The sequence below is a fragment of the Anastrepha ludens genome, chromosome 3, assembly GCF_028408465.1.
Source record: "Anastrepha ludens isolate Willacy chromosome 3, idAnaLude1.1, whole genome shotgun sequence".
Taxonomy (NCBI): domain Eukaryota; kingdom Metazoa; phylum Arthropoda; class Insecta; order Diptera; family Tephritidae; genus Anastrepha; species Anastrepha ludens.
The window spans coordinates 61,592,100-61,618,941 of NC_071499.1; positions in this window are offsets into that span (position 1 = coordinate 61,592,100).

Genomic DNA, 26,842 nt, shown 5'->3' on the forward strand with positions numbered 1-26,842 from the left:
AATTTACATTGAAGGAGTTAAAATGTATAAAGTCATACCTATAGACTTTTCGACATGACTTGACCACATCTAATGAAAAATATTCCTTCGTATGTAATTAATGCATGTTTATTAGGGTGCCTTACCAAAAAAAGTTACGATTTTTCCACCGAAATTATAATACTTACATATTTAATATATTTTAAAGCTTCCAACAAAATAATTCAAAATATTATTAAGGTGGTAGTCTGGTGAAATATTCATTTTTTATAGATATTTTTGGGGACCTTTTTTTTAAGAAAATAAAATGTGATCATTTGGACTTTATAGTATGTTATTATTGGCATCAAATAGTGTACAAAACCAATTTTTTCGACATATTTTTTATAATAGTGTGGCACCAAAGTAAGCGTCTTAAAAAAGATAGGGGACTTGTCAACAGGATTTTGGCTCTTCAGAACACTGAAACGAAAAAGTTAAACTGATTATTATTCTGTAGGCTTGTCGTTCTGGCAGGTGGTACAATGGGAAAATTTGTTTGAAAAGTAACAAAATTGCGGACTTTTGGAAAAAAGGTATGTTTTTGGGTGGAAATCAGACTGTAGTATAGAAAGTTAGGGCTGAAAATAAACAAAAGTAGCACCTGCCAGAACTACTGATGTGGGAAATAACTGATGAAAATTTCAGATTAATCTATTAAATAGAATTTGCTGTAGGTCGTTGACACATCAGAAAAACGTTGTTTTGAGAAAAACACGTTTAAAATTTTCTAATCGATTTTCTTGACAAAATTTGTACTTAGTTTTACTCGTCTATGCCTGGTGCGTATAATAATCCTTCCGTTTTTTCGTACGCATCATTTTCAGCAAGTTTTGCTGCTCTACGACTTGACCTGGCTACTTTAGAAGCCTTAACTGCCTCTTTATACGCTTTTGATACCCGAGCGGCATTGTATTTCATAGCGTAGCTACCAGCTTGCGGACCGATTGTGACTCCTATAGTGTCCATAACTTACAAAATAGGATGAAATCCTTCATTGAAAGTGCATGCAGCTGTCAATGTAGCAATTTCAAGGGTCGTTTGCCCAACAAAAATATGTTTTGGAGCCAACTTCCATACGCAATGGTTAAATAAATGCTTCATTATTATTTTGCGTGTTTTTGCCTAAGCAGCGTTTCAAAAAATCCTCCGACGACAATTCTTTATAATTAGCTACAGATTTTACGGCAATCGAAATATGTTCAAGAATATTGTAATAACAACTTTTACTTAGTAAGTACCTAAATCCGCCATTAAGCATAACAAATTTATATCGGCTAGAGCAACGCCAAGTAATCTCATCGCTTACACAAAACGCCGATTGACTTCAAATGCTTTTCCCACTTTCGGAAAAAAGTCAATTTCATGTATAGCTTCACAGTTACATTTAACACACAAAACAAATCCTAATCCAGACTGTAATTTTTTATAAAATTTAATATCACTATTACACAATTTACATTGTAAAACGTTCTGTAAAGCCGTAAACACTAAACTAAAACAGAGAAGAACGTATGTGCATCTATCGTCGTCGAGAGGTTCGAAGTCATCTTGATTCTTTAGTTTCACAGTCGAGGAACTCGTTGAATCAGTATTCTTTTCATATGTAAATCGATTACCATGAAAACTTATCTTACGTTCACGTTTACCAAATATTATACCTCGCATTTCCTCTCTTTCCTTTTCTATCCATTTTCACTTGCCGTCGATGTTTACATACGAGAGAACGGACGTATACTGATGCTTAAATGTGTAGTGATGTACCTGTACATAGGTATACACCTTTCAGGTATATCGAGCAGGTATAGCAATGGTTGAATATATTACAAGCAGGAATCAAAGTGATGTCAGAACAGAAGAGAAGGACCCTTCCTTTGTTCTGAAATCTGCAGTTGCCGTGCGGCTAACAAAACGCAGACGACGTGCTCTTTAATATACGCTTCTTTACTGATATTTTAAATTTTAATCTAAAATGTTTACTTTATATTTTCAACATATTTTACTTTTAAAATATGTAAAAAAAAAAATTTTTTTTTTTTTTCAACTTTAAACCAGACTACTTAGTACCTTAAAATTTATATGAGCCAGATCGACCCGAAAATAACCCAAAAAATTTAGTTTTTATAAATACATTTGCATTTAAAAAAAAAAAAAATTTAAATCACCTCAAATTGAAGAAGTGTTATGCTTAGAAAGTCTTGATTAAAAATATTTACAATTTACCAGCGAAAAAACTAATGAGATTTTTTGAGGTACCTTGAAATCAGTCTAGCTTACATAAATTTTAATATTTTGCCGAAATATTTTGATGGAAGTCTTAGAATATAATAGATTTTCTAATGCCGTTGGAAAAGCAGTCGCGATTTGTTTTTGTATGAAGCGTGATACACGCGAATATGCATGTATGAATATGATGGTCAATATGGATATGAAGCCAATCGGGGAATAAATATATTTCTTTTAACCTTACGATGCCACCACCATCCACTAGTAGATCTCCAAAAACATTTCTCTTTAGGTAGTAAAAATGAACTCCAAGTAGGAACTAAACCGAATAAATTCACCTAAAACTACGTTCACAAATGCATTAATTACCAATAAATCCACAAAACGAATCTACCCGTTCATATATGGCAGATTACCTGCAAAATTGACAATCAGCTGTCATTTCTGTTGTGAAAGGTTTTTCTTCATAGAAATTATTTTGGTGGAATGTATCGGAGTTTTTGGTTTGCTTAATAATTATAACCGATTTGAAGGAAAGACAAGAAGACGGAATAGTTAATTTAATTCCGCTATTGGCTGCTAATAATAAACAGTTTGAAGAAATTCGTAAACGACGTTTACTGAGGTTGCAAAAAATTATTGCAGCGATACGCATTCGAAATTCGATATTACATTTTATAATAAATGATAAGAGGGCACACGTTTATGGGAAAATGTTTTTTTTTCGGTAATATGAATGCATAATTAATAATATCTCACACAAATTTTATTAGAATTGTATCTACAAACCTCTTTTCTTTGCCGGCGTCCATTTCATTTAGTTTTTATTCTGATGTTTCTCCTTACTTTCGTAATAATAATTGCACAGGCCAACAACCAAAAAACTGTTTCGATAATTTTAACTAATTACTTTGTAATTTGGTGTCCTGATTACGAAAAAAATTTTAAAAAAGTTATATCATCCATCAATTTTTCACATTTTACAATTAAGTAAAAATAAAGTTTATGTACCAAAATATATCGGATATATTTCACAGTCCTGCGAGGTACAGTTTCTAAAACGCATATGGGTGTTTCTTGAAAGTTTTTTTATGCTGAAAACGAATATGACCTTGAAAATGCTCCAGCAAATTTAAAAAAAAACTTTACCTTGCTCAAAAAAAATTAAAAAAATGGCAAAAATCTGCATTTTTTGACTATTTAACCTCAAATTGCCAAAAATCCTGACGTGCTGGAGCATTTTCAAGGTCATATTCGTTTTCAGCATAAAAAAACCTTCAAGAAACACCCATAGCGGTTGTAGAAACTGTAAAAAAGCGAGATTTCGCAGGCCTGTGTTATCGATAACACAGGGTTGTATGTCAAAAAGTATGGTTATTATCTAGGATTATTTTACATTCTCAAATTTTGGGAGAGAAGTTTTGTATGGGTAGTCCCGCTTTTTAATTACGGATTGGGATTGAGAATGTATTATAAGTTAAGATATACTTCGATATTTAGGTAAATCGAGCGACAAATGCAATTTTTCAAAAAATATCAATCCCAGCCATCGTCAGTTGCCAGGAATACGTATGAACGATTTTGGTTTGTTTAAATAACAAGCAAACAAAAAAACAAGTTAATTTCATATATCTACAATTAGTGAAATAACTTTTACCATATGGACTTATGGAACATTTTTTATTTGTTGGTCATTTAAATTTGATACTTTCTTAATAGAAATATAATGACAAACTTTTTGAGCAGAATTTGAAAAATAATCTTATGTATGCAGTCTTTTCTCTCTCTCCCTCTTAGCTACACAGTCTGTGGTGGACCATAGCTTCTTCAACAGTCCTCCTCTGCAGTCTTATAATAATAATTTTATAATAAAATAAATTGCAATTTTGGAATGGCTCAGTTTCAATTACATTGATTTTTGACAACATTTTTTTCTGAAGATGTATTCTTTCATGAACAAAAAATGTGCAGCATTCGTTGTGCCATAAAACTGTACACAAGAGGTAATAACCTCTAATATATTTTTAAATTAATTTTAATAAAGTTTTATCTTCATGAAAACTCCCTTCAGTTAACCAAATCGGCCTAAGCTCGCATGCTAATAAATGAATATTATTATGAACAAATAAATCTGTACCATAAAAACTCAGTGAGTTTACAGATTATCTAAGTTGAGTTAATTTTATTTTGCTTATTTACTTTATACGGCTTTAGTTAATTAATATTCGTGTGAACACAACACTCAACAACAAAAAACAAAAAGCACTGAGTAAATATTATAAAAAACCTGCCGGTTAAAATACAAATGAAAACGAATGCAAAAGTAGGTCGCAAACAATCACCAACAAATTAAGGCACTCATTTACGTATACGTCTACGAGGGTGGCTCAATGTGCTCTTAAATTTAAGTATGCAATCATCTTCTTGGCAAAGTACAGTTTATCTTTCAGCGCAGTCCTCTTTTATCTCGATGCACTTCTGCCGATTTCTCTCATTTTTAGATGTTTCTCAGAATGAGGTGGCACCAAATGCAAGTATTGATTTCATCGATAACCTGTTTATTTTACCCAAACCTCTTATCGAGCCCTTTATTTTGATTTGGAAACAGGAAATAGTCGAAGGAGGTTAAAAGTGGAGAGCTGAACGAGGAGCAATTTTTAACCCTGAGTTATCATTTTCTATATTAGTGGAATAAAAAATCGACTGTCACACTTGCATCCTTGCACTGCTGGATAAATCGCAAAATGTAAGAAAATGAAAATAAAAAATTCTGGATGAATTAGTCAACCAAAAATATTGCTGCATTTGGGGAGAAGAAAATTATGGCGTCATTTCCGAGAATTCATTACATCCCCTTAAATATACTGTTTAGTGTGGTTTTTGGGATGATGGAATAATTGGCCATTTTCGTTCGAACATGAAAGTGAAAAAACTGTTACCGTCAAAGGGCATCACTATAAACAACTGAGAGAAGATTATTGGGTGCCTGAGCTTGAAGGAACAGACACAGACGATCTTTAGTTCGCACAGGAAAGAGCCACAAGTCACACAACAGGGAAAAATATTCCACTATTGCGATCAAAGTTTCTCGATCGATTAATTTCACGCAATGGTGACGTAAACTGGCTAACCAGATCATGCGATCTACCTGCACTAGACTACTTTTTGTGGAGTTTTTCGAAAAGTAGAGTCTATGTGAATAAGCCAATAATGATTCCAAAGCTGAAATACAACAGTTGGATCGAGATTGTTGAGCCCAAAATGCGATGGTGTAACTGGAGTGGGCTGGCAGACTATCAAACCCGATTTAAATTCACAATTTTTGAGCTACTTCAGACTTTCATTAAGCAAAATTCAGTGAGCTATTAAAGTTTACGCTTGAAATTTTCATAAAAATTCAGATTGAAAAGTGTGAAATTTTAATAAATTTTTTTATCATATAAAGTTTGAAATTCACTCAGGTATGGTTTTTGTAGGGCAATACAATATATTTTTCTTCAACAAAATATATAACAAAAAATATATATAAATATAACGAAGTGACTATCTACTACGACAGCAAGGCAGCAATAAGGGCCCTGGACTCGTTCCAAATTAGTCGGGGAATGTCTGACTTCTTTCTCGACTGCATCCAAATACTTCAAAATTAGGCTCATTTACATCTCCGGCCACAGTGATATTAGAGAGAAACTGCTGCGATGATGGGTTGGTCAACAGGGTACACTCGAGACGGTTTCATCGCAAAATGGGAGGATTGGGGTTCTCGCGTCTACTCAGATAGCGCTGGGTTAGTGCGCAGACTCGCAAAGCCGTGGGATCTTTCGGGGACACTCAAGGTAACTTCCAAGGCATAACAAAGTCGCAGCTCTCAAATTTGGGGATCTCCTTGCCAAGCATTGTACGTTAGATATTCATGCGATTAGACTTGTAATTGCCTCAAAACCTTTCTGCAGTAACTCTCTGGAGTATAAAGTGGAATCATCTCAGCACCTTCTCCTCAGCTGCCCTGCCCTCGTCGGGCTAAGATTTATATATGTTTGCTCTCACTTTGGCTCTTACTTTTGTGCTACACCTGCGGATGTAACACACGGGTTGAAAAGATCCGGACCTGACAAAGAAAACACGTTTTCTTGTACAAAATTTGCTTTATTCATCACAGTAATTTCCATCAAGAATAACGCAATCATTTGAGCACCGCTCTAGCATTTCAATACCACTTTTGTAAACCGATGTATATTTCACCTCAAACTAGGCATCAATTTCAGCGATAACCTCTCGATTCGAGCGAAATTTCGTTAGGTCTGCGAACAGCCACTACTCGCTGGGAGCCAAATCTGGCGAATACGTTAGATGTGGGGATGTGGAAGCCGTTCGAAATTCAATTCATGTAGTTTTGCCATTATTTTGATTGATTCACTTTTCGAGCGTTCAAAACAATTTTGTGGATTTTTTTGTTGTTTTCTGGTGCTGCCGCTTCATTTGGACATCATCGGTGTCTCTACGACTACGTTTGAAGTCAGCAAACCATCGTCTTATTGCTGTTTCTGATGGAGCCAAGTCTCTACAACTCTGTTCAAGTCATCGCTTTGCTTGAACGGTATTTTTTTCCATCAAAAAGTAGTGGAAAATTTAAACAGGAAAATATTTTTTATCCAATGTTTTGAAAATAACAAACGTAGCGTCACTCTTAGCATAATAACTCCCAAACTAATAAAAATAATGTCATGAAATTTTATCAGCTGTCTTTTTAAATTTAGTACTAACTGAAAAAGAGGTGAGTGTACTAAAACTAGTGACATCTATCGGTTAGGCCCGGGACTTTTCAGCCCATGTGTTAGCAATTTAAATATCACACACCTGGGGAATTTCATCAGCAGCTTGAAGCGATTAAACAATGGTAATTAGCCACTGTTGATGTTTCACTCCAAAGCCCTAGCTTCCTTCTTCCAGCCTATTTGGAGTTTGTATTTTTCCTTCTCTGGTTTTTTCTTCTGTTAGGCATCCCAATGCACGAATTTAATTCTTTATCCAAGTATGCCCTCGCTTGGGCAGCCATTTAACTTAACCTACCCTAACCGGGTTAATAAGCCAAATTTGAGATAGACCAGTAATTTGTTCTAATTTTCAGTGACTTACCGATCCACCCCTGTACATATATACGTATGAGACGAATATAAATACCTACACTCATACAATAAGTGGCAAAATAACTTAAACAAATTACTTGCGCTGCGTAAAGCACGTGGGAAGCCACCTACAGCAGCACAGAGGAGGCTGAAGTGACGTGCGAATGAAAACCTCCTGGCCGCTTGGTTAGTGGCGAATGTGGCAAACTAAACAAGGCACTGCGGTCTAAATGCGCAATAACAAGAGAGACAACCACAATCATAAAACGCAAAACGAAACAAAAAAAAAAAAAACAAAAAAAACACATCTGCAACTCATTTGGGAATACACGAGTTTCATTTACAGCTCTATTTTTATATGAGTTTCGTTTTACATTTTTACAAAAGCAAATTTTATTTTACTTTTTGTTTCTTTCATTAAATTTACTTAGTGTAGTTGTGTGTGGAAAGGTGCAACCATGCAAACCGCGGTATGTCGCTTGTCACTTGTAGTTTAAATGGCCAACAATGGCACGCAACAACTGCGGCGGGCGCGACGTGAAGGCCGAATGTTACAAGCAAACATTGCAGCAGCACCAGCAAACATCCCAACTTGAATACTCGTGTGTGTATGTATGTGTGCAAATGTTCAACAATTGATAAAGAAGTGGGCCGAAAATGAGACACGAGTCGCCGGCGTATTTTAATGTGTTCATGTGCGTGTGTGGGAGTGTGCGAGCGTGAGTGGAGTAGTTAAGTGTTGGTATGTATACATGTTTGCCAACACTTATGCGCTCACACACACATATGTATGTACATTGTGTTTTGCGAAAGCACAGTAGGCGGCAGATAGTGAGCGGTTGGCAGACTATTTGATGGGAACAACGGCGCGTGCGAAAACGTGTAGACAGAGAAAAAGCGTAAGAAATTAAATACAAGCATATATGGGATGCATACCTACTTATTTTCACATAATGGGTGTTTCAAAATGCGCGATATTTTCAAATGTACGCAATTCTTTTGTGATGCGTATAGAGTAAGCAAAAATGGTGTTTACAATGCAAAGTATTGAGGTTTAGGTTAGGTGAAGTTGTCCCCTATGGGACACACTCAGGCTTATAGACCATTGTAAATCGGCATGGGGAACTTGTCCTTGTCTTTCCTAAAAAATTATTGAAAATCTTAGAAGATCCCTGTGGAGAATCTACGACTGGATAGAGCAGCACAATTACACAGAAGCTGCATGATCGTTTCTACCTCATTTAGGCAGATTTTCCAGAAGTCTGTGCTTGCACGTCCATCCTCTAGGCGCGTCTGCCTATTACGTAGTGCCGCGTTATAACAGAAATTAGTGTGCTAAGACTGTGCTTATTTTGGTTTGCCAGAGGTTCTGTGCGTTTAGCTTTGAGAGTCGACGACAATTGTGGAGGATTCTGCATTACGTCACCTGTCATTCGCTGCTCTTACAATTAAAAATTGAAAACAATGCTTTTAGTATCTAGGCAGCGCTCTTACGCCAGAAGAGGGTACCTGGACGAATGCAAATATGCGCCTGAGCAAGGGAAACCGGGCGTATGCTTTTCTTTCATAAATTTGGAAATCACCCACAATCAATCGAACGACTAAATTTAAATTTTTTAACGTTTTTTATGGTAGCGAGACGTGGCACACAATTAAAGCCATTGTACACAAAATGCATAACTTCGTCAATCGCTGCTTACGGCCAATAATGAGAATTTGCTGAGCAAAAAAAATTTCGATTCCAAGACTATGAGAATGGCGATGCAAAAAGGCACAGAGAACGACATTAAGCACACGAAATACGGGTAGATCGGCCACACGTTAAAAAAGGTCACAAACAGCATTGAACATTGAGCTGTGGAATGGAATCCGATCGATACTAGAAGCAGAGCGCGACCAAAAACTAAGTTGAGGCTTACAGCGAAAATCGTTTAGCGAATTACGATACATGGCTCGAGACAAAGAGAAAAGGTTGTATTGATAAGCAAAGTTCCTAGTTTTATAATATAAATTTAAGTAATGTAATAATAATAATTATAGTTTGAATAAAGGAATCACGAGATCGCTTTAAGGATTCAGTAACAATTTGGGGGCAACAAACGTAAATATTTCGATACGTAGAGAGTTTCTCAAATGAGAGTTATAAAGTCACTGCAATTTCTATTTAAATATTACCTATTTCTATTATTAATTTTATAATCTATCTCCATTGTATTCTTAGTCTTATGACGATTTTTCATAGGAAGGGTGGATAATTTTAAAAGCCAAAAATCAAATGCTATATTTTTTGCTCCCTCTGCCAGAATTCATTGCCAATTTTTCTTATTCAAATTTTGAAAAAATTTCATTTTGTTTTCCACTATTATTTAGATGGACCAGCTTGGATGGGATACAAGAGATAGAGAATTTAAAATGGAACTAAAAACCAGAATTTTGTTGCAACTATTTTGTTTTTATTATATTTTGATAGATAATTTCATGGCACCTACTTCTTGAGTATAATATCCGGCGTACGTCCGTCGTGGCTAAGAGTTACATCGCCAATTTGATCAGTCCAAATTTTGACTATATTTTCCAATATATCTAAATAATAAAGCTAAATGGGCCGAATCAGCAAAACTGTGATGTAAATGATGTGCACTTGGCTTCAATTCTTGCACGAGCTGTATTTTATAGCCACGTAAGTCAACCGTGGATTCAGCGGTTCCCTCACAAGGGCCAGAGGAAATAATCGGAATCAGTTCCACAGAAATCATGAATTGGATCAGCGATTATGTAGGCAATCTACATAAAGAGCGATGGTCCGGTCTAGAACGCTGCAGAACTGCACAGTGTTTTGTGACAAGTCCGAACAGACGACTCTCAAGCTTTCTACTAAAACTTGGAAGGAAAGACGTCGGTTGATGGTCGGTATTATTACAGGACACAACTTATGGGGTCAGCCTATGATCACCATTGGAATCATTAAGGACCCCATGTGCCTGTCGTACTTGGAGGAGGCTGATCGCACTGAGCACTTTCTCTGTGAGTGTCCAGCGTTTGCTAGAGCACGGCTACGTGTTTTGGGTTCTGATGTCATGAGAATGAGTAAAATTCGTTCTCTAAAGCTGGAGGATATTTACAGATTTGCCAAAGAATGGAAGATTCTCACAGGACTAACTATCTCTGTTTCTATTCTTTCCTATCTCTTTCTTTAATAATTTTCTCCTTCCCTCCTTGACTATCTACCCTTTTTCCAGAGCTTTAAGTACAATGGGCTTTTTCGACTGAGTGTTTTAGGAGTCACCAAATCTCCTGGTGCTCTTGGCTCGACCTTTTCAAATTTCAATTTCACGCCAAGATCCTTACGTAAAATTTTGTACGTAGTCGAAGCAAGTTGAGAATGACGACGAAACGATATTTCATCATCTTCTTTAACACTTCGCTCTATAAACTTCGCGAACAGATTTTTATATTTTTTTTATAAATTTCACAATTTGGAGGCGTTGTTCTGCTGTTAAACGATTCATGATAACTTTGCAAAGAACTGAACAGAAATGTAAACATAGTTTGCCACTTTATAGTTATTGTTATTATTAGTAGGCCATTACGTACTACGAGCAGAGTTGATCTATTGTGCAAGGCGTCTTTTTGTAACCCTAGAGTTTTAGGATTTTTCAAAATTTTAGCACAATTTTGGGCTTGTTCTTCCAAAGAATGCATGAAGATACTACGGTACCCCCAAGGTGGTGAAGTCTTTGCCTGCCTAATGCAGGACATATGATCTGATCACAAAGCATATGATCTGAGCTTTCCTTGTCCATTTCGTAAAAACGGCAGACATTGGTCTCAGCTAGACCAATATTATTTAAATGATATCTCAGGCTGTTAAAAGACGCAGATCTATAAGTGCTCTACTTAATGAGAGTAGCTTGTCAGATATTCCTTTTCTGGGACTTCGAAATTGTCTGGCTTGACGCTGAGTGGCATGGTTTAAACAGTGTGCAGCAAATTTTCTTTCTCCCCTTTTTCTTAGAAACACATAAATGTGGCTTTTTGTGAGTCCACAGAAAAGCTTGGTACCAGTAAATTGTATATTTGCTCCTCGTTTTGCAAGGTTATGAGTCATTTCATTCCCCTCATGCCCATCATGGTCCGGAATGCAGCCTAGTATTACTATGTTGAGATTCACTAACGTGTTGAGAAGATTTGGGCAATCATGCGCCAGTTTAGAGGTGATAGTACTTGACAGAAGGATTTTTAGAGCCTATTGGCTGGCTGAAGTATGAAGTATGCACCTTTCATTTTCCTGCGAAGGCATTCTCTCACACATATTTCAATACCATGTATTTCTGCCTGGAATATTGTTAGACAGAGTCCCATCGGAATCGATTTTTTGAATTTACGTCTATTGATTTCTGCCCCTGTTCGAGCATTTTCTCTTTTTTTCTATTTTGAACCCATCAGTGAACCATAACTGAGATCCAGGTTTGAAATTGATAGAATTAGTTCTCCAGGCTGCACGTGCGTTAATAATAACTTGGAAGCTCCTCAAGAGTATTGCTTTGGATGATAGTATGTCATCCCTATGAAGAATAAGATTATGTAGCAAGTCTTCTAGGATCTTCAAATGTCTTTTCATATCCCCACTGTTAAGTTCAGATATACCTTTTAATCTTAAGACACTCGAGCGACCTTCCCTTTGAATCAATACTGGAAGCGGTGGTATGTTCAGGAGCACACATAATTCAACAGTTGGACATGCCCCCTGACACATACCAGGCGGTGCAATTTGTCTAATTCGTTTACTGCTTTATTTTGCCTAACCTTGGAACACCATGCTAAGGATACATACGTGACTATGGGTTTCACAACTGTGGTGAATATGCAAAAGGTCATTCTAGGGCTTAGTCCTCATGTCTTATCAAAAAGCCTTGTGCAGGTAAAGAATGTCCTTGTGGCCTTTGAAGTAACTCTCTCAATATGAAAATTCCAAGTAATATTTTTATCAAGACTGACGGCAAGATAGTTCACTGCTGTCGAGGGTTGAAGTGTTGTTCAGTTAAGGATCGGACATTTGAGTTTTATGTTCCTTCTCCTAGTAAACGGTGCAAGTGCTTTTATGATGGGTTAATGGAAATCCCTTTTTCGTGCACCATTTGTTTATTATTATAAGGACTTGCTGCATGCGATCCGAAAGGGTTTCCTCATGCCAGCCTGATATATAAATTACTATGCCATGAGCGTAACCCTAAGTGTTAAAAAATAGGTTGTTCAGTTTGTGGAGAAGTTCATCTATAACTAGCGTCCAGAAAAGAGGAGAGAGTAAGCCTACATGGGGCAACCGCTTGTGGCTTTGATATACTTGATTATTCCTCCTAGATTTCAATATGAATATTATCCATTTAGGGATGGGTTCAAGTACCTCCTTTAGATATAAGGCCTCATAAGAAGTGTTTTCAAAAGCCCCTGATATATCAAAATATGCACATAAAGCTATCTGTTTGGACTCAAAAGTGTTTTCAATAACTGCTACCAAGCTGTGTATTGCAGTCTCAGTGGATTTTCCCAATTGATAGGCAAATTGAAGTCGATTCAGTGGGGAATTGGCTAAGTTGTTTTCCCTTATACGAGTATACTGATCTACTATCGTTTCCATTGTTTTAAGGAAAAATGAGTCGAGACCAAATGGTCTGTATGGTTTAGGCAATTGTTCGGGTTTTCCCTCTACCTTTGGAATAAATATTACCCTAACCTCTGCCTATTTTTCGTTTATTTCAAGTCTAAAACGTAATTATTGTTATTAATTTATTGTAGCCTGCTGTAAAAGGCAAAGGAGGTGATTTGTAGGGGCTTAATGTTGATATCACCCGCTTTCCATGGAATAGCTTGTTTGCTAGTTTTAAGCTCTCAGCACTTGCAGGTGTAGTAGTTTCCGCCGGCACAGAGATCCCGTCTAGCACTAGAGATCCATGGAAGGGAGTGTCCAGCAGAAGTTGACTGGTTTCCTCTGGATTTCTTGTGTAGCTTCCATCTGGCTTTTTCAGGGTACTAATGCCGTTTGAGTGATCTCTCATATTCATTCATTTGGAAGACTAGAAATCTTTTCCCAATGATTGCTCCAAGTAGCTCTTTTAGATTCCATAGTTATTAATACCGGTAGTTCTCGTGAAGATAAAAAACTCCCCATGCAAAAATAATCACTCTATCCAAATATTTATAACTTTTTCAAATGGCGCCCAACGTAAATAGTATTTGACACTCGTGAACAAGACAGCTGCAGCTGCTAACAGTAAAAATAAAGATTTCCATCACTCAAAATATCCTTTTTATTAAAAAAGTTATTCAAACATAAACAAAATTAGATGATAATAAGTTTTACGCCACCTTTTTAATCCTGTCTATTTCTATTTTTACGTATTTTGCGTTCGAGACGCTTTTTTCTGTCAACTTGTCTGATCATAATTATATAAATCCCAGGACCTAGGCAACATTTTCACTAAAAAGAATTAAGTGGGGAAATTGTAGCCTGATTAAATTTTACTGCACCTGTGAAGTGGAGTATTTGCGCATATGAATATTATTCTAGTTCCGCTAAAACACCCATTTCACATACAAATATATCATTCAACCCTAAAAAAGTAATTTTTTTCAATGCAAGCAAAGTGAGTAAATACGAAAGTGAAAAAATGAACTCAATTAAAAAAAACGCTTATGGAGGAATAAAATGCTGAAATTGATATGGGCAACAAGCTGCAGTGCAGCTTTAGCACAAAAATAATACAACAAAGGGATCACATTAATAAAATGAGCTACCAACTATCGCACAAGCAAGCACATGCGGACAGATCCCAGGGCGTATGAGTAACTCAACAAATGATTGCCATGGAGTGCCATACGGGTGTTAAAAGGATGATTTTGCGCAAATGTATAGCATACATATACATGCAAATACACACGTCGACGTATGAAAGTAAGCATGTACTTCAAAATGCTGCTTTTATTGAAAATTACGAGCAATTTTAAATTATTTTTGCACATTTTACGTACAAACAGCCACGTAAATTGCAATGCGCGGGTACAAAGTAAAATAGGGGGCGTAACTTGACGCCAAGAACCGAATGAGGCAAGAACAGAGCTGCGGTTAGTAAAAAGCGCTAGCTGATTCTGCATGCGCATGTGCGTGTGTGTGTGTGTGTGTGAGGCATTAGAATAAGCAGCGATAAACAAGCGCGTGAGAAGATTTACAAAAGAGGCGAAATATGTGGACAAGCGAGTATGAAAGCAGGCATAGTGCCAGGCAGAATAGCTAACTAGGCGAAACGATTGCATAGACAAGACTTTGCGCTGCGAATCCCATTGGAATATGACTATAAAAAAACAATCACTCTTTTTAGAGGAGCAAAAAAAATCAATGGCGATGTGCCGCTCCCACTCTCGTGTGGCAGTTATTTTCAATGAAAATGTAATTTATACTTCAACTACAAAGTTGCTACGGTAAATTTTTGCTTAAATTTTTCAAAATATCTTTGTGCTACGAACACTTTAAGCAAAAATAAATAAAAAATACAATAAAATAAAATAAAAAAGTCTCCCTCTTCAAAAACACATTCACAGCCATTAAAGCTACATAAGAGGCAGATAAGAGGGAGCAGCAAAGGTAAACGCCAGTAGAAATGTGAATAAAAAACAACAGCAACAACAACGGCCAAAATGAAAGTGAAAACAGAAAGAACTGAGGCGCGCATCAAATACTTTGTCGCGAATGCGTGAAAACGTGACACATTTACACTTGATGCCACTCAGGGGCATGATAAGGAATTTCAGTTACAGATTTCATTTGGCAATAACAGCAATAATACAAAAAAAAAAAAAAAAAATGAATAACAAAAATAACAAGTGTAATAAAAGCAACAAAACCATGTTACATTGCCATCAGCTTAGCACTTCAAAGTTGCGTATACGACCTGACTTCTCCCTCGCGCAGTCTCTTTGCCGTTAAGGCGGAAAGGTACAAAATACTTGTGGTTATATTACTTTGTGGCATTGTATGCCGCGTTTTACTGGTATATTATTGTGCGCGCATATACACACACACACACACACACACACCAATATTTAATGCCAACGCGTGCCACGCATTACACACTGCCACATTTTCCATATGTATTTATTCTACAAATTTATTTACTTAAATTTTCTGTTTGAACATTTTGTTCTTTCGCACGGATTTTCGTGTCACTTGTCAATCTCAGCGCATATCTGCCAGTTTTCTGGGATTTAAAATGTGCGTGATAGCTACTGGCGCACACCTTGCCAAATACCTAGCGTGCCGTGTCACACCCACACACACTTGCGCTTTGTTCGCGTACACATGTTTCGCATGCGAATAATTGAAATTTACAATCAAGCAACGAGTTGTAAACTTAATTCCCATTCATTATCGGGCAGGGGTGCTTTCTTAACTGAGCTCCACAGTCTTAGCGCGTGATAGCCACCATTTGCACTACCACTTGGGCGCAACACCTCGGAAATATCAGCCCACACACAAGCTGTGGCAGCGCTCAGCACTCATGTGCCACTTTGGTGGTATTCGAGCCTCCAAACATCACTTAACTGCTGGTTGCCTTATTTCCGCCTAGTCAATATGACTTCCTTATTTCGCACTACGCACGCTCCCACCTACATGCACGCATACATAAGCGCAAATGTGCCCATACACGTACACTTAACCTCTTTTATATTTTGCTCTACATACTTTCCATACTTCAATTGTATGCATATAGATTTTTTCTTTAACGTTCTTACTTAATGAGTCTTTGTGCATGCCGCTTGGGTACGTCTTATTTAAAGTACGTGCCTTTTGCTATTTATACGCGCGCTGGCACACATGCATGCAAGTCTGTCCGCATGTATGCCTACATTTGCATGTATCCATCACGTTGTCGTTTGTGTTTTGTAAAATTAATTACCGTTTATTTTTTGCAAATACACTCACTCGTCAACTCCTGCCATCATCACTCGTTCATTCACTTGCTCTCAACCGCATAGCACGACTATTCATGTAATTTGTATTGACATAAGCGTCGCGTAAGCATTTATACAATTTAGATTGAAATGCTCATGCAATATGAGCTGCAGATGTAGATAAGTTGGCGCTAATTGTATTTAGTTGTTATTTGCGACGTACGTGTTTTCAACTGTTGAATGAGAAAGGTGCAGTAAATTTATGCTGACGGACAATTAAGTGCCTTTTTTCGTGCATTTAGAGAAAGTTTAAGGCACTTAAAAACACACAAGTTTAGAGCACAAAAAACAAAAATACCAAAATAGTATACAGCCGCCGCGAAACTACGGGATGTTTTGACACATTTTGTTCACAAATGGATTTATGATTCATTTTTTTTTCTTGAGCTATTTTGATATTTTTTTTAAATGCTTGTAAATGATTTTGGCATAGTTTGAATAGGCCTGGATTTTAGTTTTTTTCATAATATCGAAACGCACCCTTGAATAGGAATATTTTTATGTAAGATTTAGAAAAACTTTAAAAATAAAAAATTGTAAAGGGTGGTTAAGTTGCAAGGGCCGGTGTTGATTTTGAATAAAATAAAATTTTTTAAGAAATGATTACTATTTCTCTTTATTATGATAATACTGGTATGGCTCAATTACGCATAAAACAAAATATTGACCAAATGGCCGCCGCGGCCTCTGTGGCACACCTCCATCCGATGGTCTACATTTTCAATGACGCTGAGGCATAATTCAGGTTCTATGCCGTTAATGTGCTGAATTATCTCATCCTTTAGCTCTTGAATTGTTGCTGGCTTATCGACGTACAACTTTTCTTTCAAATAACCCCAAGAAAAGAAGTCCAACGGTGCCGTTGACATTTAGGTGTGGTTAACATTCAACATCGGCCCTTGAAATTTAACCACCCTTTATATATTCGAATCTGGTTTGGCATTTTTTTATTGTAGTACACAAGCCTGCAAATTTCTATCCCCTCTTAAGAGGTGAAAGCATCACCTAACTACCTAAAACCTTACAAACTATTTTTTGTTCTTTTTTTTTTTGTTCTTTTTTCAAGGAAAAGCTTAAAATATTCAGCAGAAAATTTTCAAATATACGATCTTGGGATTGCTGAGTCCGAATTCGTAGTCAGTTTGTCCTTGCGGAGTCAAATTGAAGGTCAGTTCAAGGTCAAACATAGATTATTCATCGGAAAAATTTAAAAAAATGTATAATTCTATACATGCATAGGTATGTTCCTGAGGTTGCTGCATTAGTTTGTCAGTTTGTCCTTTCGCGGTCAATGCTGGCTCTACAATCGTCTGGCGTTATTCTAAGGTAATCAATTGCATTAACAGCAACGAAAGCACTCCTGAACTAGGATGAAACTCTTTTCAAGCACGAAAGTCAGTCAAAAGTTAGGATAAAATTCATATTTTCTTCGCTTCACATCTTTTAAAAATCGAATGCGTTTAAGTATCTTACAGGACAAACTTGAATGTTTGACTGTTCCAATGTTAGACTCTCTTCTGAGAGGGTGAAGTCATCTCTTCTAAAAAAAGAAGTTGTCGTGACAACGTCATAAGAAAATACTGATAGAATGGTTGCATTTTTCAAAAGAAAATTTTAATTTTATTTGTTTGATAGATATTTTGTATGGATATAGAGAAGGAGGTAAATGGAATCGCAATGGAATAGGTCAAGTTACATTTACACAAACCAGATGGACTAGCCCAGATATGTATTTTTATATCACTGGATGCAAAACTATTTGAGAATGTGGTTTCGAGATAAGCGCTAAATTTTCTTTACCTCTTTAGCAGCGCTTGATGCTCTCCCGCAGCGCTGCCTTGAAATGGTAATAACTTTTTTCACTAAATTTCTCAATAATTTAATCAACGAAAAATATGCGTTTTGAAATTATGCAAACTGAGTATTTTAGGGTGCAGTGAAAACGCTCTCATATATCAAAATGTTCAGATTAATGCCTGCTTCTACGTTCGCGATTGCGATAACTCTAATTAATATTCATATATTTCGATTTATATACTCAGCATCTAAAATGAGGAGGTAGCAATACCAAAAATCAGACAAATGGCCAAAATTGGCAAATAACCACACACGTCTTAAATACTGTGCGCTTCATAAATATATTAGGTACGCAACTAAGTTCCCGCTGTTTGTCAATCGATGCCGCCAGCAGTATGTGCTAGTCGATTCTAACATAACCTAAACATCATAAACCAAGCTTCGACATATGGTAAGCAAACTGCTTCGACACATTACTGATTTTGTTTTGGTATCCTACACTTTTAGTTTCGTGAAAATGTCTGATTTTGTGCGGAATAATCGTCATTTGCGGGAAGTGTTGAATTTCCTCTTTCATTCGAAAAAAACGGCGGTTGAAGCGCATCGAGAGCTACAAAAAGTTTATGGAGATGCTGCTTTAAGTGAAACAACGTGCCGAGATTGATTTCGTCGCTTCACAGATGGTGATTTTAATGTTGACGACCGTCCACGTGAAGGAAGGCCAAAAACCTTCGAAGACGCTGAATTGGAGGCATTGCTCAATGAGGATCCGTGTCGAATGCAAGAAGAGCTTGCTTCAGTATTAGGAGTTACCCGCCTATCCATTTGAAAGCGATTTCGTGCTTTGGGAATGATGCAGAAATAGAGGACTTGGGTTCCTTATGAGTTAAAACCAAGGGATGTTGACGTGACGGGTGATGAAAAACGGATTCGTTACAGCAATCCAGAGAAAAGAAAGTCATGGGGACTGCCCGGTCATGCTTATACGTCGTCGCCTCGGCCGAATATTCACGTTGCGAAGGTTATACTATATATTTGGTGAGACCAAGTTGGTGTTATTTATTGTGAACTGTTAAAACCAAGCGAAACCATCACTGGGGATCGGTATCGACTTCAATTGAAAAAGTGGTTCTACAGCATAACAACGTTGCCAAACCCGTTAAAACCTACCTGAAAACACTGAAATGTGAAATCCTACCCCATCCGCCATATTCTCCAGATATTGTGCCGTCCGATTATCACCTGTTCTAATCCATAGCACATGGTCTAGCTGACCAGCAGTTCCATTCAAATGAAGACACCAAAACATGACTTGATCTGTGGATAGCCTCAATAGATGAACAGTTATACCGCGACGGTATACGAGATCTACCAGAAAGATGGGAAAAAGTAGTAGCCAGCGATGGGCAATACTTTCAATGATTCACTTGTAACCATTTTTTTCAGAATAAAATTGCATTTTAATTAAAAAACAGTGAGAACTTAGTTCCGCACCTAATAGCATGGAGACTTATTGATAGATTTTGACAACTTATTTGTTCCTTATTTAATTTTAATATTTTCTTTTATGAAACTATAGCTGATCATCATCATCAAAGCATCATAATTTGAGGTGAACCATTGCTTCCGTTACAATTCGCCTCCACATCACTAGGTCATCAGATTTTCGTTTAATGTCAGATGTGTCCATAGCTCCAAAGTCGCCCTCAATGTCATCTCTCCATCGTTTTCGCGGCGGTTTTAGTTCTTCTGTCGCCTTGTGGATTTGTTTCGAAGATATTTTTTTATAGATCTATCATTGCTCATTCGTAGAATACGACCATAACATGAAATCTTTTGCACTTTTATGTACCTGATTTGCACCCCTGATAAATGTAAATGTTGTACCGGATGCGGAAGTACCGTCTTCAAGTCGTACAAGTCCACATACTTTTCTTAGAATCTTTCTTTCAAAACAATTTAACTGATCGGTTTCACTGGTTTTCAGAACCCAGACGTCACAAGTGTAGGTTTTATGATAGTTTTTTTATTCGTAGTTTCTGGTTTCTAGAAAGTAATCTCAACTTCATCAGTTTTGTGTGCGCGAAGTGAGATTGATTTGCTGCTTGTATCCTGTTTTATATGGCAACAGATGTGTGTACATATTTTTGTGTGCTCAGCATAACTCCAAGATAATTAAATTCACTTACTATTTCAAAGCTGTAACTGCCGATTTGCAAGTTATGTGTTGCGTTGCGTGCTGCACCTTCCATACATATAGTTTTTTCTTCATATGTGATAAGTCTTACCATCAACAGCAGATGATTCTAGACGCATAAATGTTTGTTGCACGGCCTTTTTGTTTCCGGCTATAAATACGATGTAATCCGCCTAAGCACAAATTTGTGCAGATTTGCAAAAAATTTTGCCTCCGGGAATCTACATCGGCTATAACAGCGTGTAGTACCACGTTGAAAGCAAGGAGCGCATCTATTGTACATTCTACCAAAAAAACCAAATAAATCTGTGTATGTGTCGAATTTTGTGCAAGTTCCAAAAAAATCAAGATATATCCATCAAAATTTCAAACTTTTATTCAGAATTTTAAATGGATTTTATTATAATAAAGTGCAACTTAGAAGTAACTCAAAAATCGCGTTGCATTTCACAATTTTATCTTTGCTGACGGTACTGGGTGTTTCTTCCATATACAAAAAATTTCGAGCACTCGTTATATGGAGAAAAAGCACAAAACCGCTAGCAAAAAACAAAAACATCTGTGTGCAATGAACCAAAAAAAGTAGTTTTCCTTTAAACTCGCTTACTAAATATGTGTCCCTAATTATATAAATATATGTATGTATATACATATATATTTTATTTATGCATTTCCCTTTCGCGTTTTCCTTCCATTAAGTGCCACAAAATAAACAAGCAGCATGTCATTGAAGCGTTTTCGAGCAAAGCCCTTCAGCGACTTACCTTGAACTTGGCACATTGCGCTTTACCGCCAATGCGCCTAACGCCAGAGCAACGTAATCGCGCACGCGAAGGTGTGTCCAAAGCACCCAACAACTGTAACAAGATGATACGAGCCGAGCGCCAAATTTGTTTGTTAGCAACATGTTGCGCGCTCTACAAAGAGCGCAAGAGAGCAAGAGCGCGTCGTTTAGAATATTTCTTGCTGAATCTGAAAAGCGCTCCGCTGTCGCTCATATTTGTTATGCAACAATGTTGTGAGTGTCAAATTTCCCTGTATTAAAAATGTTTAGAAACAACGGTGAGCGCAAATTTTCGCCTGACTGATTAGAATTCGAGTGGCGAGGGACACTTCAGCCAAGTGCATTCAGGCAATTAATGAAAACTAACGGGCACTAGTGGTACTTAATTTATGGTGTCTCTAAATTAATAGAATTCCCACATTGTAGGAATATTTGTTAATTTTTTGCTAACTAGAGAATTACCTGAGATGGCTCACAGTGTTTCATATTGAGGTGGATTATTAAAAAAATCTGTTTACATTTTAGTTGTGATATCTCATCAAGAAGCGGAAATGTATGGGCTTTTTTTGTTAATTTTTTAATTAGTTTGATTGTTAAAGTACTGTTAGTCCGCAAATATTGCTTTATTCCAAACAAAAAATATCGTCTGCATTACTTTAAAGCTAATTTTCAAAAATTTCTTCTATGCTAGCAATGTTGAGTGCATCAGCCCAGGTCGGTACAGCGTGCGAAAGGCTCGAGCTGGTAACCTTCTGCTCTGGCTGGGGCCATCGTTTCTTGGCATTATTAATGGCAGACAGGGCTACAATTCGGTGCCTACTTCACAGCGTATTCCAGGTGCGTTTTAAAATTAAAAAAAACTATGAATCACTACTATTAGTTATTTAATAGCGGGTTTTGAACTGATATGCAATACAGTTATAGATATAGATATACAATCCCATGATTTCCATTCATCATTTCTAATGTTTTCCTGCTGTTTATTAGGACTAAATCGATTTTGTGCTTGCACCAAGGCTTGGGGACTACTTACTCGTTGGCTGCTTGCTGTCGATTCTCTCAATTTCTGGGATATGTTTTGCCATCATTATCACCGCGATATCCAATGACTTTGATTCTAAGAGGCATATCGAGTCTTAGACCACCGTCTCACATTAGGTTCGATAGTAGTGGGCGTGAAACGGATATTTGGAGGACCTCTGCTGTTACGTTGTACTCCTCAACGCCTTTGTTGGTTCTAAACTTCAGTTGTCACTGGCTTCTGTTGCTAATTTAACTCGCATTTGATACCATCCACTATTGAGCTGAATCTCCTAAAGCTGAACTGGTAGGTGCATAAAGTTTTCCCATTCTAGTAAGCATATCAGACTCGGACTCACTAGGCCTTTTGTTGCCCTTGAGCAACAGCCAAGAGTTTGCATCTTCCATCTCCTGGGAAAAATGCCTACGCTAAGGGCGGTTATCAGGGTGTAAATATGCCAATGTCTGTGTACTCATTAGTTAGTTTGACGCCGACTCTATTTACTTAATTGACCCTACAATTCCTCTCGATGTCAAAAGAGTTAGCAACCCATGTTACTGTTAAGGAAGATAGCCCAGTCATCGCGTTAAGAGATGTGCTCCTTTTCATGGTTACTTTAAACGTTGTCGCCAAGGTTGTTGGGGGATTTCATCGGTAGCTGACTATCAATAAACATGTAGATTTTATCTATCATATTAAGTTATTTTTTTTATTTTCCATCGATCATTTGACATCAGGCTAGATGAAAGAAAACTAAAGTCAAACAGAGAATCACTCTTGCTAATAGGTGTTACTATGGGCTAAGTAAGCAGCTGAGTAATCGAGCCCTCTCTCGCATGACCAAACTGACACTTTACAAGACGCTCATCATACCCGTGTTGCTTTATGGCGCAGAGGTCTGCGTTGGCTAGGGCATGTCGTGCGTATGGATGAAGAAGCTTCACCATTGCTCCGGTGGAAGGACCAGGTGGAGGAAACCCTATGCTCGCTTGGTGTACAGAATTGGAGAAGGCGCGCGCGGAGCAGAGGCGCCTGGAGAGAGCTAGTGAGGTCGGTCGTAACTCGGTAACAGGTTGTTATGGCCGCCTAAGTAAGTAAAGTCGCACGTCAGGTTCGGAATCTATAATTCATATCTTTAGCTTCTTGGGTCATTAATATGTACTAGTTCACATAAGTACACTAATGAAAACTAGAGAAGAATATCCAGTTCCTTTGTGCGCAGTTAAAAATATTAATCATAAAAATCAGTCGTGCTCACGCCACTTATGCGGGGACCTAAGATTCTGCGGAGCACACTTTGACTGCTCCATTTTATCTTTGCACATCAACGACCCTAGAAATAGTGGTGTGTAAATTCTTAAAGGATTTACTGAACTAAATTTATGTATGTACGCGCTTGTATATATTGAAAAATCGTAAAACTAATTTTCAACCTGCAATAAAACAAAAATATCTCAGTCGTACGATGAGCTCTTTCTTGCTATAAGCCTTCGAAACGTTTACTATCAAAAATTATTACTATTAAAAATTTGCAAATAGCAGAAACACTTTTTTCACTGATACCTGGGTGATCGGTACTCATGCGGAGAAGCTTGGAATTCCATACAACCCCTATTGCAGAAGCTGTGGCGATCCTACAGAGAAAGAGTCTGTTGAACATTTTCTCTTCAAATGTCCGTCTCTGGCGGCTAGACGCTTGAGATTCCTTAGCGTGCACTTTGGGGATGACTTGAGGAAATTCTCCCGCCTAGAAAGTTTTCTCTTCCCAATAATTTTTCTTTGCACACGTACTGACCCACAAAACGGCACAAAAGTGCTACTTAAAGTGTGCCTGTGTCACTCTTGCCGTTTTACCTACCTCCCTACCTAGAAACAATTTTCAAAAAATTTAAGTTTGTGCGTATGTTCGCTGTGTGCCAAGCTCCAGTTAGGAGGAGTAATCAGACACAGCAAAGATGAAAAATAGTTGCGCTCTGACTTCTAAATCTGTCGATTTGTTTTTGCCTTGGTTGGCTGGTTAAAGTGGTAATCCATCCAGAATTTTCCTAGCGCTTCCGCACCATTTTGTTGCCACATCCTGCATGACTATACCCAGTCTGTGGAGTTTAGGAAACCTATCAGGTTGTTGACATCTAAGCCAGACCTTCGACCAGCGGTTTGCCCAGGGTTAACATTCTGTCCTTCCATAGGGCAGGGCATCAACAGAGGAAATGTAAAAAGTTTCCTTTTTCTCTGGTTGCTTACAACTGCGACAGTATGTAATGTGAGAGATACTCATTTTGGCTGTTTGTTCCCCGACAGACTAAACGCCCGTTATGACTGTCATAAGTCTCCAAGCGTGCCGCCTTTTCGTGTTCGCCAATATTGACGATTGTTTGAGGCTGTAGGTGGGCCATAACAGTTTGCTAATTTAGCATGTTGTTTGGTCTCTCCATCTGCAATCAGCAGTTCGTAGGTACTTTGAGGAAATTGTATTCTTGATTGCATTTAATGGTGTGAATACCGATTCTTCAAAAACGTTATTCATGGCAGATCACCCGCTTGTCATTTCATTTGCTTTTTCGTTACCTTCAATATTTCGATGCCCTGGAACCCAGATTAAGGTAACTTTATGGTTTACACTCAATGTGGCAAAGCGGTTTCTACTTTGTTCCACCAATTTAGAGGTTATTGTCTAGTGTCTGGATTGCAGCTTGGCTATACGAATAAATAGCGAAAATGCTCTTTAGAGAAATCTACGATTAGTAACCTACAAACCTCCCCAATTGCCAGCACTTCCATCTGAAAGGCACTGCAAACATTAGGAAGGATTTAACACTAAAATCGAAGTCTGTTTTAAATGTAATCAAATACTTGTTAAATGTCTTCTACGAATTATAAGTATAGACGGAATCCAAAATGGAGTTAGAAAATAAAAAAGACAAAAAAATAATGTATACGCTCAATGAATAAATTATTAAGAATTCGAAAAAATTTCTTTATTTTTCCATATTTTTTCAGCCCTAAAGAAGTCCTCTTTTAGTTGAGGTTGAAATACCGATAAATGAATAACAGCAACATTTTATTATTTTCAATTATTTACTTTTTTAAACACTTTGCGCTTTATTAGTCGACCGATTTTTGTAGGTTAAAAATTTAAAGAATTTCAAGTGGCATTGAAACACCAATACATTGACTTATAATTTCTGCATCCGTCTTCTGGTTATCTTTTCAATGAATTTGTGACTTTACTTTACACTACGCAATAATTTTTACAGCTCATTAAAAAGTAAAATATGTGCTCTCTATGCAAATCAAGTAGCACAAGTATAAATCACAAGGCCAAAAAATGGAACTAAATAAGAAGATATGCAACCCGCACGCCAAGAAGTACCCAAGCGAATAGCATCAAGGAAACCAAATGGAAATAAATCAGCAGACAGAATAAGAAAATAAAAATATAAAAGCAACAGCGACCAAATTATATAGTCCAATGCCATGCCAGAAATGTTTACCAGCAGCCGGCCGCAAATGTTTCCCTTGGGGCAACCAAGGGATCTCCTCTTTAAATAACTACTTAGGTGCATATTCAAGGCAAGCCTAAGCCCAACACGTTGACTGAGTGAGTGAGCGAGTTGCCACCATGGCATAGGCACTTTTCTGTTTATCCTCATTTTTAATCACACTTAATCTCATTTTTATTTCTGGGTCAGCATCTTGGAAGACTTTTTGGCTGACGAAATTGTTGTTACATCTTTTATTTGATTTTGTGTTTATTTACTTCAAGCAGCTAAGTTACCAATACAAATAAATGCAATCATCTCAAAATAAGCTCACGCCCACAGCGTGGTACGTACCATAAACGACCCTGAAAAATCATCTGTTTTGAAATGTCCACTTCTTCTGCACGCTTTTGCGAAGAAGATTGCGCGTCTCCCTTTGCGTCATTTTGCGTCTACAAGTTTGTAATGGCATACTTTTTTTTATTCTCCTTTTATTCATTCATTCCTGTTATCGCGCAAATAAGAGGCGTTAATTTGTTGCTGGCTCAACGCGCATTATCTTCGCTTATGATAGACTCAAGTGGAACATTCTTTGTCTTTTTTTTTCTTTCTATTTATACGAGCAGGTAATTTACGTAACGGTATGACATTTCTTAATTTATGATGCGACTGGGTAGACGATTTGGGCAGACATTGTGGTAACAATAAAAGGAAAAGTGAAAATAAAGCAAAAAAGTCATGCCAGCGATAAATATTGATGCCGGTACGTGATGGCGTGAGGTTGTTAATGAAAAGATATTTAGGGGAAGGTGGATAGGTGAACTACAAATATATAGAAAATAAAGCCACAATGGAAATGGAAATTTTACGTCACTAATAACTTATGTATGTGCATATAGAAAGTCGTAGCTACTTAGTTTCAGTAATGGATTGCATACCATATTGCTATGGCTGGGCGTATGCGTAACATTTTATAGAAACATCAAAGCAGCCAAGCAAATCGCATTATAATAGCATAATTGCTTTACATTTGTATAGTAAGTGTTGATTTTAATTAAAATTTTCATTATTACTGCCAATAGCCTCAGAAATGTGGGCAAATAAATTATTTCAATACTCTGTAAGCTCAACAAAAATGAGGTCGGATGGCTCTGCAACAATACATAGGTATACCTGTGTTCACAA